The sequence below is a fragment of the Lontra canadensis genome, unplaced genomic scaffold, assembly GCF_010015895.1.
Source record: "Lontra canadensis isolate GAN:19392208 unplaced genomic scaffold, GSC_riverotter_1.0 scaffold17, whole genome shotgun sequence".
NCBI classification, from domain to species: Eukaryota; Metazoa; Chordata; class Mammalia; order Carnivora; family Mustelidae; genus Lontra; species Lontra canadensis.
This window is the reverse complement of record NW_022631011.1, coordinates 15,202,355-15,218,640: the sequence shown is the minus strand read 5'-3', so window position 1 is coordinate 15,218,640 and position 16,286 is coordinate 15,202,355. Positions and strand designations below refer to the sequence as shown.

At 36.0% G+C, this 16,286-nt stretch overlaps 1 pseudogene; it reads right to left on the bottom strand.

Annotated features, from left to right (window-relative positions):
* Positions 1-8,763: 8,763 nt before the first annotated feature.
* Positions 8,764-15,773, bottom strand: LOC116868839 (annotated as a pseudogene).
* Positions 15,774-16,286: the final 513 nt, after the last annotated feature.

Here is a 16,286-nt window from a genome sequence, read left to right as displayed (position 1 = left end):
TAAGAGATGAAAAAGGGCACTCTATCATATTAGAGGGGTCTATCCAACAAGAAGATTTAAGAAGTATAAATATTAGTGCCCCTAACTTGGGAACAGCCAAACACATAAATTAATTAATAACAAAATTAAAGAAACACATCACTAAAAATACAATATTAGTAGAGGATTAGTAATATTAGTAGAGGATTTTAACACCCTACTCACATTGATGGACAGATCAATCATCTAAGGAGAAGATCAACAAGGAAACAATGGCTTTGAATGACACACTGGACCAGATGGACTTATTATACATACATAACAGATGTATTCAGAGCATTTCATCCTAAAGCAGCAGAATGCACATTCTTTTCAAGCTCACATGGAACATTCTTCAGAATAGATCACATACTGGTCACAAATCAGGCTTCATCCAGTACAAAAAGATTAAGATCATACCATGCATATTTTCAGACCACAATGCTCTGAAATTAGAAGTCAACCTAAAGAAAAAATTTGTAAAGACCATAAATACATGGCAGTTAAAGAACATCCTCTAAAGAATGAATGTTCTTTAGTAAAAAATACATGGGAGCAAATGAAAATGAAAACACGACAGTCCAAAACCTCTTGGATGAATAAAAGGTGGTAAAAAAAGGGAAGTACACAGCCAAACAGGCCTCCAAAAAAAAAAAAAAAAAAAAAAAAAAAAAAAACAACAACTCCCCAGTATACAAATTAACCTTACACCTAAAGGAACTAGAAAAACAAAACAGCACATAAAGCCTAAAATCAGCAGAAAAGGGAAATAATTAAGATCAGAGCAGAAGTAGATGATATAGAAATAATTTAAAAAAAAATAGAGTGGAACAGGGGGTACCTAGGTAGCTCAGTCATTTGAGCATCTGACTCTTGATTTTGGCTCAGGTCATGATACCAGGGTCCTGGGATCAAGCCCCATGTCAGGCTCCATGATCAGTGCGGAATTTGCTTAAGGGTTCCTTTCCCTCTCCTTCTGCCCCTCCCCTCACTCATATTCTCTCTCTTTCGCTCTCAAATAAATAAATAAATCTCTTTGAAAAACCAATAGAACATATGAACAAAAGTAGAGGCTTGTCATTTGAAAGAATTGACTAAATTGATAAACACCTGGAATGATATATCAATAAGAAAAGAAAAAGGACCCAAGTAAATAAAATCACATATGAAAGAGGAGAGCTCACAAGTACCACATAAATAAAAACAATTATAACAAAGTATTATGAGCAGTTATATGTCAACAAATTAGGCAACCTGGAAGAAATGAATAAATTCCTTAAGACATATAAACTACCAAAATTGAAATAAGAATAAATAGAAAATTTGAGCTGACCTGTAACCAGCAAAAAAAAACTGAATCAGTAATCAAAAAATCTCCCAACAAACAAGTGTCCAAGGCTGGATGGCCTCCCAGGGGAATTCTACCAAACATTTAAAGAAGAATTACTACCTATTTTTCTGAAGCTGTTGCAAAAAATAGAATGAAAGAAACCTTTCAAACTCATCCTATGAATCCAGCATTACCTTCATTCCAAAAGTAGACTAAGACCTACTAAAAAGGGGAGTTACAGACCAATATCCCTGATGAACATGAATGCAGTAATTCTCAATAAGATACTAGCAAATCAAATCCAACAGTACACTAAAAGAGTTATTCACCACAATCAAGTGGGATTTATACTTGGGCTATAGGGGTGGTTCAATATCCGCAAATTAATCAATGTGATACACTACATTAATAAAAGAAAAGAGAAGAACCATATCAATGTGGTGCAGAAAAATCATGACAAAATACAGCATCAATTCTTGATAAAAAAAAAAGACCTTCAACAAAGTAGGTATATATGGAACATAACTCAATGTCATAAAAGCCATATACAAAAGTCCCAGAGCTAATATCATCCTCAATAGGGAAAAACTGATAGCTTTTCCTCTGCAGTCAGGAACAAGATAAGGATGTCCACTCTCCCCTTTATACTATTTAACATAGTACTAGAAGTCCTAGCTTCAGCAATCAAACAACAAAAAGAAATAAAAGGCATCCAAATTGGCAAGGAAGAAGTCAAACTTCCACTCTTCACAGATAACATGACACTCTATATAGAAAACCCAAAGACTCTACCAAAAAATCACTAGACCTGATACATTAATTAAGCAAAATCAAAAGGTATAAAAGCAATGCATCGTAAATCTGTTGCACTGCTATACACTGATAATGAAGCAGCAGAAGAAATCAAGGGATCGATCCCATTTACAATTGCACCAAAAACCATAAGTTACCTAAGAATAAACCTAACCAAAGAGAAAAAAGATTTGTATCCTGAAAACTACAGAACACTTATGAAAGGAATTGAAGAAGGCACAAAGAAATGAAAAAACATTCCATGCTCATAGGTTGGAAGAACAAATATAGTTAAAATGCTTATACTACCCAAAGTAAACTATACTTTCAATGCAATCCCAATCAAGTTAACACCAGCATTTTTCAAGAACTAGAACAAACAATCCTAAAATTTGTATGGAACCAGGAAAGATACTGAATAACCAAAGGAATATCAAAAAAGAAAACCAAATCTGGAGGCATCACAATTCCAGACTTTAAGCTATATTATAAAGCTGTCATCATCAAGACAGTATGGTACTGGCACAAAAACAGACACATAGATCAATGGAACAGAAGGGAGAACCCAGAAATGAACCCTCAACTCTATGGGCAACTAATCTTCTACAGAGCAGCAGAGAATATCCCTGGAAAAAGGACAGTCTCTTCAACGAACTGTGTTGGAAAAACTGGACAGCCACATGCAGAAGAATGAAACTGGATCACTTTCTTACACCATACACAAAAATAAATTCAAAATGGATAAAAGACCTATATGTAAGACAGGAAACCATCAAAATACTAGAGGAAAAAACAGGCAACACCCCTCCAATTTTGACCATAGCAACTTCTTACTATACACATCTCCAGAGACAAGGGAAACACAAGCAAAACGAACTATTAGGACCTCACCAAGATAAAAAGCTTTTACACAGCAAAGGAAACAGTCAAGAAAACTAAAAGGCAACCAATGGAATAGGAGAATATACTTGCAAACAACATATTGGATAAAAGGCTAATATTCAGAATCTATAAAGAACTTATTAAACTCAACACCCAAAAAACAACCCAGTTAAGAAATGTGCAGAAGACATGGATAGACACTTTCCCAAAGAAGATATCCAGATGGCTAATAGACACATGAAAAAATGCTCAGCATCACTCATCGTCAGGGAAATACAAATCAAAACCCCAATGAAATACCACCTCACACCTCTCAAAATAGCTGAAATAAACAACACAAGAAACAACAGATGTTGGCAAGGATGCTGAGTAAGGGGAACCCTCTTGTACTGTTGGTGGGAATGCAAACTTGTGCAGCCACTCTGGAGAACAGTATGGAGGTTTCTCAAAAAGTTGAAAATAGAATTAATCACCCTGTGACCCAGCAATTTCACTACTAGGTATTTATCCAAAGGATTAAAAATGCTGATTCGAAGGGGCACCTGAACCCCAATGTTTATAGCAGCATTATCAACAACATGCAAATTATGGAAGGAGCCCAAATGTCCATCAACTGATGAATGGATAAAGAAGATGTGGTATAAATATACAGTGGACTATTACTCAGCCATCAAAGGGAATGAAATCTTGCCATTTGCTAAATGAAATAAGATGGTCAGAGAAAGACAAATATATGATTTCACTCATGTGGAATTTAAGAAACAAAATAGATGAACACAGGGGAGAGGAAGAAAAAATAAAGTAAGATTAAAAACAGACAAAGGCAAACCATAAGAGACTCTTAATTACATAGAGCAAACTAGGGTTGCTGGAAGGTAAGAAGATGGGGGAATGCAGTAAATGAGTAATGGGCATTAAGGAGCACACTTGGGATGAGCACTGGGTGTTATATGTAAGTGATGAACCACTAAATTCTACTCCTGAAACCAGACACTACACTATATACTTACTAACTTGAATTTAAATTTTAAAAAAAATTTAATAAAAAGAAGAAAACATTGAGACCTATGATCAGTACACTATATTGACAAAACCCAGAATCATTTTCCCAGAGTCCTAGAAAGTAACTCAACGATGCAAAGTTTTATACTTAAAATTAAATTTCAGCTGCTAGAAATTTTATATCCATAATCCTATGTAACTGAAGTACTCTGTAAAGTTATATCGATTAAACTTTCTTCCTTCAGATTAAGAATAAAGTCGATTGATTACATCAAGTCACAGTATATCTTAGAAAACTTTGGGGTTGGGATGCCAGGAAGTTAGGGAAATTGGTATTAATTTTTAATGGATTGACTTCATTTTCTATGTTTATGTCTGCTTTAGAGGCTTTTGTTTAGATGTAATATAAAGAGAGAACAACGATTTGATCTTTTTATCCTTTTTTCTCTTTTTTCGTACAATGAACATTTTAAATAATGTTCAATATTCTTTAAGTATCTCACTGGCCTACTTTACATAAGTACTTTGCCTGTATTGTTCACATTACTTCAATGTGTCTTTCGTGATTCTCGTTGCCAAAATTAGGACTGAATCAATATAAATCTATAAAATCCTTAATCATTAAAGCCATTTCCCTCAGATTAAACTCCTACGCAGTCATGAAAATACTAATGAATGTTAATATGACTCCATGGAAAGTCTTAACTGTGATGGTCTGAATGTGTGACCAGTGTGTGTGCCAAGCTGATTGAGCCCTTTTTTTTTTTAACAATAGCTTTTTAGTTCAGTGTAGGAAAGGAAAGAGCCTGCTTTTTCACACAATGCCAAACCCTGAATAGTTCCAATTTCAGCCTAATCACACTGTCCTTAAAATTTCACTCTGCTTGAATAATGAAAAAGGGTGATATGAAAATTGTATGAAACTAGCATGCCCCAGGACAGGTAGGGTAGGATGTAATTACATATGCTTCAACAGCTGGAGCAATGTGCCGTAAGAAAGGCTTTTAAGGTGACAGGAGTTAATTGCACAGGTTTTAGGGTAGAAGAAAATGTATGTGAAGAAGCAAAGGGGAAGGGCATAAACCCCAACTGGGCGTCAGATTTCAAAATTTGAGAGAAAAAGGATTACTCCAAATTAGAAATGGACATAAAAAGGGAAATGGTAAGCCACTTTTTCCAACAGATGAAATAAAAAGGAGAACCTTGGCTAGGTGGGAAGCAGTGTATTCCTTCTTAGCCTCCTGAGCATAAAGCTGTTTATGATGTGCCTGCATATAAAAGAGGACAGCCTCCCATAACCCAGGCTGTGATATTTCCCCAGTGACACTGGTCCACAAGGCAGCTCAGTAAGAAATAGCACATTTTCCTGCAATATCTGTAATGACAGTAGTGTCTATCTTGGACTAGAAATTGTAGGGCCATAGAAACTATGATGCATTCAGTCCTGTCTCCAGCTGAAAAACACAAAGCTTTTGAAAGACACCCTTTGGGTGGCATTCCTCTAATGAAGGCTGAATCACTTTTTGCAAGCTGTGTGAGTTTGTCAAACGAAGAGAAAGGGACTGTGTATGATAGTAGGTGTCACATTGAAAATAAAACTTTCAAAAGGAAAAAGGAAGTAAGTGGTGGTATCAATCTTGGTCTTATCCATCTTCCCCACGGGGCTACCTTTTTACAGAGCTAGTTGGACATGAGTTATGCTGCTCACTCCTGGTGGGTGCAGAATAAACACAATATCTTACCCATGTATGCTTTGCTTTCTGAATGTTTTCAGAAATAGTATGTGATAAATCACCAAAAAAGAAATCTTCTTGGATTTTGTATAATTATGATCTCTTTGAGAAACATGGACAGGTATAGAGGTATTTTTAATACACCTGATATTGTAAGTTATATCCCTTGCTCAAGGATATTACCGCTAAATCTTTAATTGATACTAATAAATTAATTGTGGTACTAGGTCTTTAATTGATCTTTAACTGATACTAATAAGTTGATCTTTAATTGATACTAATAAATTCGTTGTGTGGCACTAAAATACTTAATAAAGACTGAGGCTTGTTCAGAGAATGAAAGTTTATTGTTGAATTTTAATGTATAATTCAAATACATTGATTTAGTTGCTCATTCTTCCCCATTCTTTGGACACTTCATTTTGATTAGCTAAATGTGTTTTGAAGACATTTCTTCAGTTTGCTGAAAAAGTCAAAATCTTTCCTAAGCTAGAATGTAAACACAAACACTAAATCATTTACTAAATATCTGTCAGCAATTTACAATCCCATAACCTCATTTCAAATTAAAATCTCTTAATGCTCCATCATTCCCCCTGGGGGAGATCAGCTTGAAATTCTCAAGGCAAATCCAAATTTCTTCTCCAGATTCGACTTAATTCTGATTTCTCATTAGAAGGCTTATTTAGAGTAACATGATGTAATCTGCTTTCTCATCATGGACAGCTGTGTTTATCAGCCTCCAGACATATTAAAGGTACAGATATATTCATTTATGATTGAAAAAAAAAGTAAAGCTATTTCAGGTTTTTATTGTATGTCTTTTGTACACCTTTGCAGTATAGATTTTACCTTAATTTTATATTGGGTCAAGTTCCTTTTCCTCTTACCACTCGGCTGTTATTTTTGTTTCTTTTTTTTTATTTAAATTCTAGTTAGTTAACATAGAGTGTAATATTAGTTTCAAGAGTAGAATTTAGTGATTCATCACTTACATGTAACACTCAGTGCTTATCCCAACAAGTACCTGCCTTAATGCCCATTACCCACTTAGCACATCCCCCCACCCACCTCTCCACCAGCAGCCCTCAGTTTGTTCTCTATAGTTAAGAGTCTGTTTTATGGTTTGCTTCTTCTTTTTTCCCCATGTTCATCTGCTTCATTTCTTAAATATTACATATTAGTGAATGCTGTTATTTAAAAAAAAAAAAAAAAGCAAAAACAAAATAACAGATCTTACTTGTCCTTTAAGTATTTTTAATGAATGGATTTTATACATATGTACAAAATTAAAAGGAGCACACCACATTATGCATAATCTATACAAGTATCTGGGGGACTCATGAAGGAGGGTGTTTGAAGTGAATTAAAAATCAGCTATTCTTCAGTCTGTAGGCAAGACTGCACTTACCTCATACCAGAGGAAATTTTTTAAGAAGTTTTTAAGAAGGCTTCCAAAGAAATTCACTCACTGTCCTATCTCCAAGAGACTTTTATGTATACATGAAACCTAGCATAGTGACAGGACATTTTTCCTTATTCTTTCTTGGTCTTGATGAAGAATAATATGGTACAATTTCAAAATAATAATCTTTCTCAGGCCAGACATCCTACAAAATGGGTCAAGGATCAGTTATATCTTTGTATCCACTGTGTTGGTTACCAGATCTACTCCATATTTTTCACCAGCAGAGAACCAGTCTGAAAACAGACTTAATCCCTGAGGCTTGCAGGGAAGCAGGGAACAGTCCCCCTCCATCCCATCTGTATATTGCTTTGACAACAAGTTTGTAAAGGACAACTTTTCATCACATAGGGATAAGAATTAGCCAGATATTGCTTTTTGATGTTGATCTTATTTTTAACCCTTAAATCATCTCTCTGATTCTAAAACGAATTCTCTAATCTTTCCTTGATTGTTGATATTTAACTGTTACAACACAGTCCTGATATAGGAAGATGATTCTGATATCCTTCTCATTTGTTATTGTTCAAGTAGTTTTAGAAAAGAAAAAAAAAAAACTATGTACTACATTTACTTTCTTATGGTAGTCATGGTCTGTTTGAAAGCATTTTTTACAAGTAAAGTATTTCTTTGCTAAGCAATTACTTTTTGAACATCGGTCATATGACTATGATTGTTGAAGACATTTTGGGGACAGTAAGGAAAAATGAAAATACAATGCAGTTACTGACCCTTAGGAATATACAAGTTTATGAGGTAAGTACAAGAAGGGGCCATAATTATCTATATATGCATATTATATATCTATGTGTGTATATGTGTGTACATATGTATGTATATATTGAGGAATGTGACATTCGTAAATGATCTAATATTGGGCTAGAAATTTCTAGTTCAATAAGAGCCATTGATAGAAATTTAAATTTTAAACTAAAGTTAATTAATTTTAACTAATTACATTAAAAGCTTCAGTTTCAAATTAAATTAAAATTAATTTAAACACAGAAGGTATAAAATGAATTGGGAAATCTAAATTATCTCTCCAAACTCTCTTTTTACTCCCAATTCCTGGACCATTTTGTTGGTGGTGAGTGCTTTTCAGGTTTTAGGTCATCTCTTCCACCAGACATAAACAGGATATTTGATAAAAGAAGAGGGCAGGATAGTTAAAAGGAACTCACTCCTTTATTGACACATTCACAAACAACAAAAGCAACAAATCCAACCTTTTCCTTCTCTTTTTTATATCCACTATAAGACAAAGTTAAAACTATTTTTTTTTTTTTAACTAGCAAAGAACTTTATTAACCTTACTTCAAACTTTATTCCCAGGCTTCGTCAGCTTAATTAGCTGCAAAGAATGAATTGTGTATAAGTAAAAACTGGAAAGAGCTGCAGTGTCCAAGGGGCTTGGGCTTAAAAATATTAGAAATCTAGGTTTTATCGGATCCGTGCATGAAATTTTTAAAAGCAGTCATAATATGAAAAAGTAGCTCCCGGTAACTTCTTCAAGTTTTGTTTTCTTCAGAAGCTGATTCAATTCAGTTTGCTTCATTCTTGGAAACTTCATCAAGATTCTCCACGAAATCTGAAACTTCATCATCATCCTCCTCTGCGATAGCAAGTGGGGCTTTTCCGTCCGCAGACTGCGTGGGCAGAGCTTCAGGCCGTCTTCTTAAATGAGTCAAACTGTCTGTATCAAGTTGGCTTAAGATACCGGGCAGCATTTCTGTCAGCTGCTCTGTGTCAGCGTGGCCTGGAATGATGAAAAGTGTTCACTGCCAGGGATGCCTGACCTTTCGGGTTGTGAAAATAGATCACAGTTTCTTGGTTTGTGAACATATTCGATTCTCCAGTACCAGAGATATCGTTTGCCCGTAACTTCTTTAAGAAGAACTGATGTTTTGGGCTGGGTGGCTCCGTGGGTTAAGCCTCTGCCTTCAGCTCAGGTCATGATCTTAGGGTGCTCAGATCAAGCCCCACGTGTGGTTCCCTGGTCAGCTGGGAACCTGCTTCTCTCTCTCCCTCTAACGCCACTCCCAGTTTGTGCTTTCTTTTCTCTCTCTCTCAAATAAGTAAAATCTTAAAAAAAAAAAAAAAAAAGAACTGAAGTTTTTTGTCATCTTCTGTAGCCATTCTATGAACCACCTTCTTTTGGCAAACAGTTCCTTTCCCACCAATGCTCGTGTGTGCTTGCAGTTTGGCAAGTTTCTCCTAGTTTATGAGATTTCCTCTCAACTTGCTGGAACAGAAATGGGTATGAGGGAGACAAGCGTCAGGGCTAGGTGGTTCTCGGGGGAACCAGCTGAGAGAGATTAGGTGTACACTTGCAGGGATGCAAGATGGCAGCTCCAAAGTAAAAACCTCTTAAACAATTTTGGAAACAAAAAAATTCATGTCTGTTTTTATTGGTGAATTATCAAAAGGTTTTCCTTGTAACAGGAGCAATTTATTTATCCATGAAAAGCCCCAAATATTTGCTAAATACTTAACGAGACATTTCAATAACACACAGGTAAATATTGTCAAATCAGTTCTAACTTCAGAAAATCTCGGGCAGACTTTCTGGTTACAGGTTTAGGGACCTTCCATACTAGCCAGAATAATCATTGCTAGACTAGGTTAGGAGGGTGCATGCACTAGCAAGCCACAGGGTGAATCTTAGGATTAGGAGTTGTGGTTTAAAAGTTACTTGCACACATCCTGTAGTAAAAATAGCGAGGTGCACAACAGCCTCACACCAACGATGCTAGTGTTCACACCAGGTTTTCTGGAATCTGGTTCCTGAGGCACAGCCACATAGAACAGCCTCCTGCTTCTTCTCCTTCCCCTGAGCTGAATTTTCTCATCTTAACAACTTGCTTACCTAGAGCCACAGTATCTGATGGGCTTTTCTGGCCAATCGGGTTGATCTTACTTTTTTTGGTCAGTCCTCACCTGTATTCTCCAAGTCCCTAAAATGACAAAATGGTGTCCCACCTTTACCCAGAAGCTACCACAAGTCTTCCATTTCTCCAAACCTATCAGTTAAGAATATACAAGGCAATGACAACCATAACCGAAAGCTAATATACACAATAGTACTCAATAGTCACCAAAAGAACAAACTAACAAGTAGTTCTCAGGTAAAAGTTTAGTAAAATTCATACATTTAAATACAGAAATAATATTCTCCTTGGATCTTGAGCAAGATCAAAGTTATAATAAATAACTGGTGGAAAAATATGAGGGGGAAGAGTGAAAGAATATATGTATAAATCTGTATTTATTTAAATGTGTTTATGATGCTCAGAGGCTTACAGAATGATTAGGGCTACAGTTAGGGTGGACCGTATATCTGGGTTTGGCAGGGACAGTTGTGGATGTTGCCTATTCCTGGTGTAATTACAAATAACATCCTACTCTTAAAAGTGTATCAATTTGGATAATAAAATCTCATGATTATTCTATCTATAGTTAGATAAGTCATCATGGTGAAGATGAATTATAAAATAAAAAAACAAAAATTTTTAAAAGTCAACTTGTGGAAAGCAATGAGTCAGCATTAGACTGTGAAATTAGGAGACCAGGATTCGAGGTTGAGTCTGCAGAGCTTTGCGTGGGTGAAAATGAATATATTCGCTTTTGTGGAGCACAGTGTTTGACTTTAAATGTTACAGAAAATGAGATCAACTAAGCAGAGAGAATCCTAGTGATTAAGAATTTTGAAGCCCGTAATTTAGAATTCTAATTAGACTTTAGCCAGCAGTTATTTTCCTTCTCAGAAGAGGAGCTTTTCTCCAATTGATATGGAAGAATTCTTGATTCTTGTTGCTTCAGAAAGTCTCATAGTCTGAATGATATATGGACCACGTTGATGCCCATGCAAATTATGAGGAGTCAAAAGGTAAGAAATCAAAATCTAAACTATAGACACTGAGGGTAAGACAAAAGCAGCATGTCCTCTCAAGTGATAGATAAACACTCCATGTACTTCTGAAGTTTAAAGAAAGAGAACATCACTCTAATTACTAATTAGTAATATGCATCAAGATTTTTAATTCCAATGAACTCTATTTCTTTATTGACTTTTCTCCTACTTATCTCTCAATGAAAGAGATAAAAGCAAAATTTTAAGCCAAGAGTAAAACACATCTTAGGTTATTTATTTATTTATTATACCCACAAGTATAACAAGTCTTACAAGTTCTAATGAACAACAAAAAAGTCAGAATTGCACTGCCCTATGCCCTTGACTAAATACATTATATCTTCCAGAGCCCTTCATATCAGTGCCTATTGCCTGGTTCTAAACTCCCAAGGAATCCTGTAATGACTAATACATGACTGTAGCTCACATGAAAAATCACATTGTGTCCTGCTGTACCTCAGATCTGAACAGTGCAGCCCACTAATGAGCCAGCTGGGCTCCTATGTTGCTTTTCATTCCCTTTTTATGCTAATTATGTTGGGTGTGGTCACCATTTTCCTAGTTGATTTCAGATCCAACCTCCTCCCTTGCACTTTTCTGTCTGATATCACAGAAGGGGGTTTGGGGGGTGTGGGGTGGGGGGTAGGGCTGACTCTGCAAAGTATAATCCCCAGGCTCCTTTGGGAACTAATATCTGGTTGGATCAAAGACAGACCAGAGAGCAGGGGGAAGGGAGAAGCCAGGGGTAAGTCCCACTCCCACCTCTGCCTCAGAGATGTGCCATTGGCAGTGGCTCTGTCTCCATGTGGTTCCACCTTCCACAAAAGGCTTATTTTATCTCCCTCCTGACTCTTGCCTGGACAATTCCATGGTAGTTCTAATACTTTCTGAGCAGTTCCAATTGCCCACTTTTGCTAACAGCACCCATACTGGGTTATAGGCCTGGGGAAATCTCAAGGCCATTTCTAATTTACCTTGTTGTCCCTGTTTTTGAATTTCCTCTCCTCTAATGCCCTTGTGACATGGATCTCTACCCATCTACAAAAACTCTCTAACAACACAGTTTGAATGGACTTTCTTTCCCCAGCACCTTTCTTTTAGAAGCATACCCTTGCTTAATGATGTAGATGGAAGTTTAGAGACAAAACTAACTTTAGAATAAAGTTTTTATTATGTCCATTACCAGAGAGACTGCATTCTGACTTTTATAGAAGATTCCCAGTTTATGCTTGCTGTTCCAGCCTATTTATGAAAAATAACCCCTTTTCATCAAAAGTGTTTCAGTTCACAAATTATATGGTCATTCTAACAATTGGCACCCTGAATTTATCATGGTTTTCAAAACCTTAAAGATGACAACATGAAACATGGAATTCAGTACACTTCCTAATACATGACAAGCCCCAGTTCTTTCCCAATTTATGGGTATTGAGTTTTCATCTTACCCCAGAGACTCTAGAATATGACTGGATTGTTTTCACAGTGTGCAAATAGTTAAAAAGTTCTGGAAATATACATGAGCAGATACTCACTTAGTGACTGGAAAGTTAGGATCTATATTGATTATAAATAAAAACACTAAAATTTATATAAATGGCTAATTAAACCCAAATATTTTACAAGAGTAATGTCCAAAGCAGTAGCGTAAACATTTGGGTGGAATAGAAGCTGGTACCTTTATATTTATTTATCCATTTAGCAATAACTTTTAGGTGTTTACTTTGTACTAGTCTGTGGACTAAGTGATGGAGAAATAGTGAGGAGAAAAAACAGAAAAAAGATTTATTTACCTTCAGGGGTGTTCCATTGCTAACAGCATGGAGAATTAGCATCATGCCTTTTGGGCAAATGGCATAGAAATTCGTATCAAGAGCATATATGTCCATATCTCTTAGCTTATTAATGTTCCTCAAAAATTAATTATAATGAAAGAAAGACAATTATAAATATACAAAACCCAATACACAAAATATTACTTGCAATAGTGTTTATAATACAAAAATTAAGCAACCTATGGAATATTAAGTAATATTATTAACTATTAAGCTAATAATTAGTACTAAGTATTAAGTAATACACATAATTGCATGTTTGCTATAGTACAATTACCTTAAAAACTAGAATGTAAGAGTACAGCAGTAAATGCAAATTTTTGGTTCAGTGATTTTATAGGTTTTTCTCTATCTTAAAAACTTCCTGTAATGCCATTTTTTCCAGTTAACTCCATTTTAAAATAAAAATAAAAATAACAAAGAATTCACATTGGCCTGACAAATAATTGAGAATGTAAGACATTAAAGTTTGAAGTTACTTTCTGTAAGATGAAAAATTAAGCACTTGTGAAATGACTATTTCTCTGCTTCTTTCTATACATAATAATGAGGTAAAACCTCAGTGTGTTGACAAAGACCATAGGCTTAGTCACAGGCTAGGAATTTTGTCACTTTTCTGCCAACAGCTATTTTTGACTAAAATTTCTTGAGTGATTTCTCATCTGTAAACTGATGAATCTGAACTTAAGTAACTACTGGTCTATAAACTTTTTTAAAAAGAATGAAACTTTTAAATCTACAAACATCTGTTATCACTAACAACTATTACTAATTACACTGCCATTGTACGTTACATTTGTAAACCTGCATTTATCATTTTATGTTTACGTATATTTTTACAGATCACTGATAAATCCAAGAATATACAGTATTAATATAAATGCTATAAAAATGATAGACAGTATCATCCTCAGCTTAGAAAAAAAATAGCTATCCTGTCTCCCTTCTTATTGTATGCGTACTGGTATATCAGGAAGCTGTTATACAAGAACGTCTCACATGCCTTGTGACATTCTCACTCTTTACTAAATGAAACAAAAGATAAAAAGCCCCCTGGGGAGAATGTCCCTAATGAACAGAGTTGACATTAAAATGTGACAGGCTGACAGAGAGAATGATCTGAAGAACTCAAACACTCTTATTGCATGTGTATGAATAATCAAAAGATGGGAGACAGGCAAAATTGCTATCTTAATTTATTTTGTCACTGTAATATACATTTTAATTGACACAAAAGTTGTCTAAAAGTTCACTTTTGAAGACTGTTGAGTTCACAATAATGCATTCATGTGGAAGATACATGATCGCTTTAGCGAAGGCAGGGTCTAGGCCATATACATATTTTCTGTGTGTACATAGCATGTCCTCAATGCATCTTTATTTATCGAACAATTACTAACTAATACTGAGATGTAAGTTCCATGGGAGCAGGGATTTTTTTTTTTTTTTTTGGTCTCTTCTGCTGACTGATGTATACTAAGCTCTTAGAAGAGTGATTGGCACATAATAGGTGTCAATGAATATTTGTTGAAACAATAGATGACCCAGAGGAAAAAAAAATACCCATTTTCCCACTTACTTGTTGAGTAATAGTATTGCTAAAATGCCCTTTTTCAAAAAATGTAGTGGTTAGAGGGACCTGGCTCAGTCAACCTGTTAAGCATCCAACTCTATTTTGGCTCAGGACAGGATCTCCGGGTGTTGTGCCCAAGTTTTCGTGTCCGAGAGACCACCAAGGAGTTAACACCGATGCATTCACAGGAGGGTTTATTCGACAAGCTTAAGCTTGGGCCCAAGTATACCCGACACAGCCACAGCAGAATAGGGACTTGGACCCTGAACCAGATTACAGTCAGAGCTTTTAAAGGCAGAGTAGGGGTGGACTTTGAGGTAGGTGAGGACAAAGGGGATTAGGGATGATGTAAGTCTCTAAGGAATTTTGGAAGCAAGGTCTCCAGGACCTTGAGGGGCTAGCTATTGTTGGGAGAAAGGTTATTTATTACAAGTAATAAAAATCTTCTCGTGAGACCCTTTAGATGTATATCAGTGGGTCATATGCTTGGGAATGATTGCTGACACTATCTTGGAGGTTTAGAGATAAAGTTTCCTAAAGGAATTATTAAAATAGACTTACAGGATCCTGGTTGGACCTGTTGGAGTAGGGGGTCGGTCAGGCTAGGATTGTCCTTAGCAAAACCTCAATGTGAGGGCAGTTGAGTCCCCAGGGGAGAGCCTCTCTTTTTTAAGGGCTTGTCAGTAGGTAAGGAATTTTAATGATTTTCTTCTGCTTCTGTTTCCCACATCATTCCCCCCCCTGAACAATTTTGACCCTTAAATCTTTAAGGTTGTTGAAGGTGGAACGTCTCATCTTCTGTAACTTCTTCCTGTTGAATAGGGGCATAGAGTTGTCCCTACCTACTCAGGTCAACACTGGTCAGTTGGGGAATGTGTAGGGGAGGTATGAAAGACAGAGGCAGCTGAGTCCAGGGGAGACTGCTCAGGTGATCTTCCCAAATGGAAAGGATCATCTGTGGAAGTTATGACAGCAAAGGAGTTGAAGTCAGGTGAGGAGACATGGGAGAAAATAGCAAAACATGATTAGTGTAACAAAAAGAAAATAAAGCTCAAATAAGTGTTTTTTGGTTTTTGTTTTTTTTTGCTATTTGACAAAAAACCCTTTTCCAGTCCAGGGGTTTAAATCAATCATTAAAGGAGAGAGGGACTGTTTAAAGTGCTAACCTGAGTAGGTCAGAACCCAAGAAATATTTTGTGATAATCTGGAACATCAAGATGGCTGCACTTACGTCATGGCTAGACTCGAGGTGGGTACAGCCTTGTTTTTCTTGGCCTCCACATGGGTTGTGAGATAGATTCCCACATTGGGCTCTGCACTGGGCATGGAGCCTACTCAGGATTCTCTCTCTAACTGCCCCCTCTGTCTTAAAAATATATATAAAAATATAAATAAATAGTGTTTAGAAAGAAGCTTAGCCATTTAGCTGGGGGGATAACAAAAAGGTATGGTGAATGCAAAAGTAGATGAACACAGGCCTATGAGCTACATTCAATCTTTAGCATGAGTTGTTAGATTACTGGATATGTAAATGTTTTCAATAAGTTCTTTATAAAATGGAGTGATAAGGATATTAGCAAGTAATGTAGCTATCTGATTGTGTTTACTGGTTATTTATTGGTGAATATCCAAAACTTGGTGGCTTAAACAACAATGAACTTTAATAGCTCTTCTGGTTTTTGTGAGTCAGATATTTGGGGATAGCTTGGCTGGGCAGTGCTGACTCAGTGTCAGCCCAGATGTCAACAA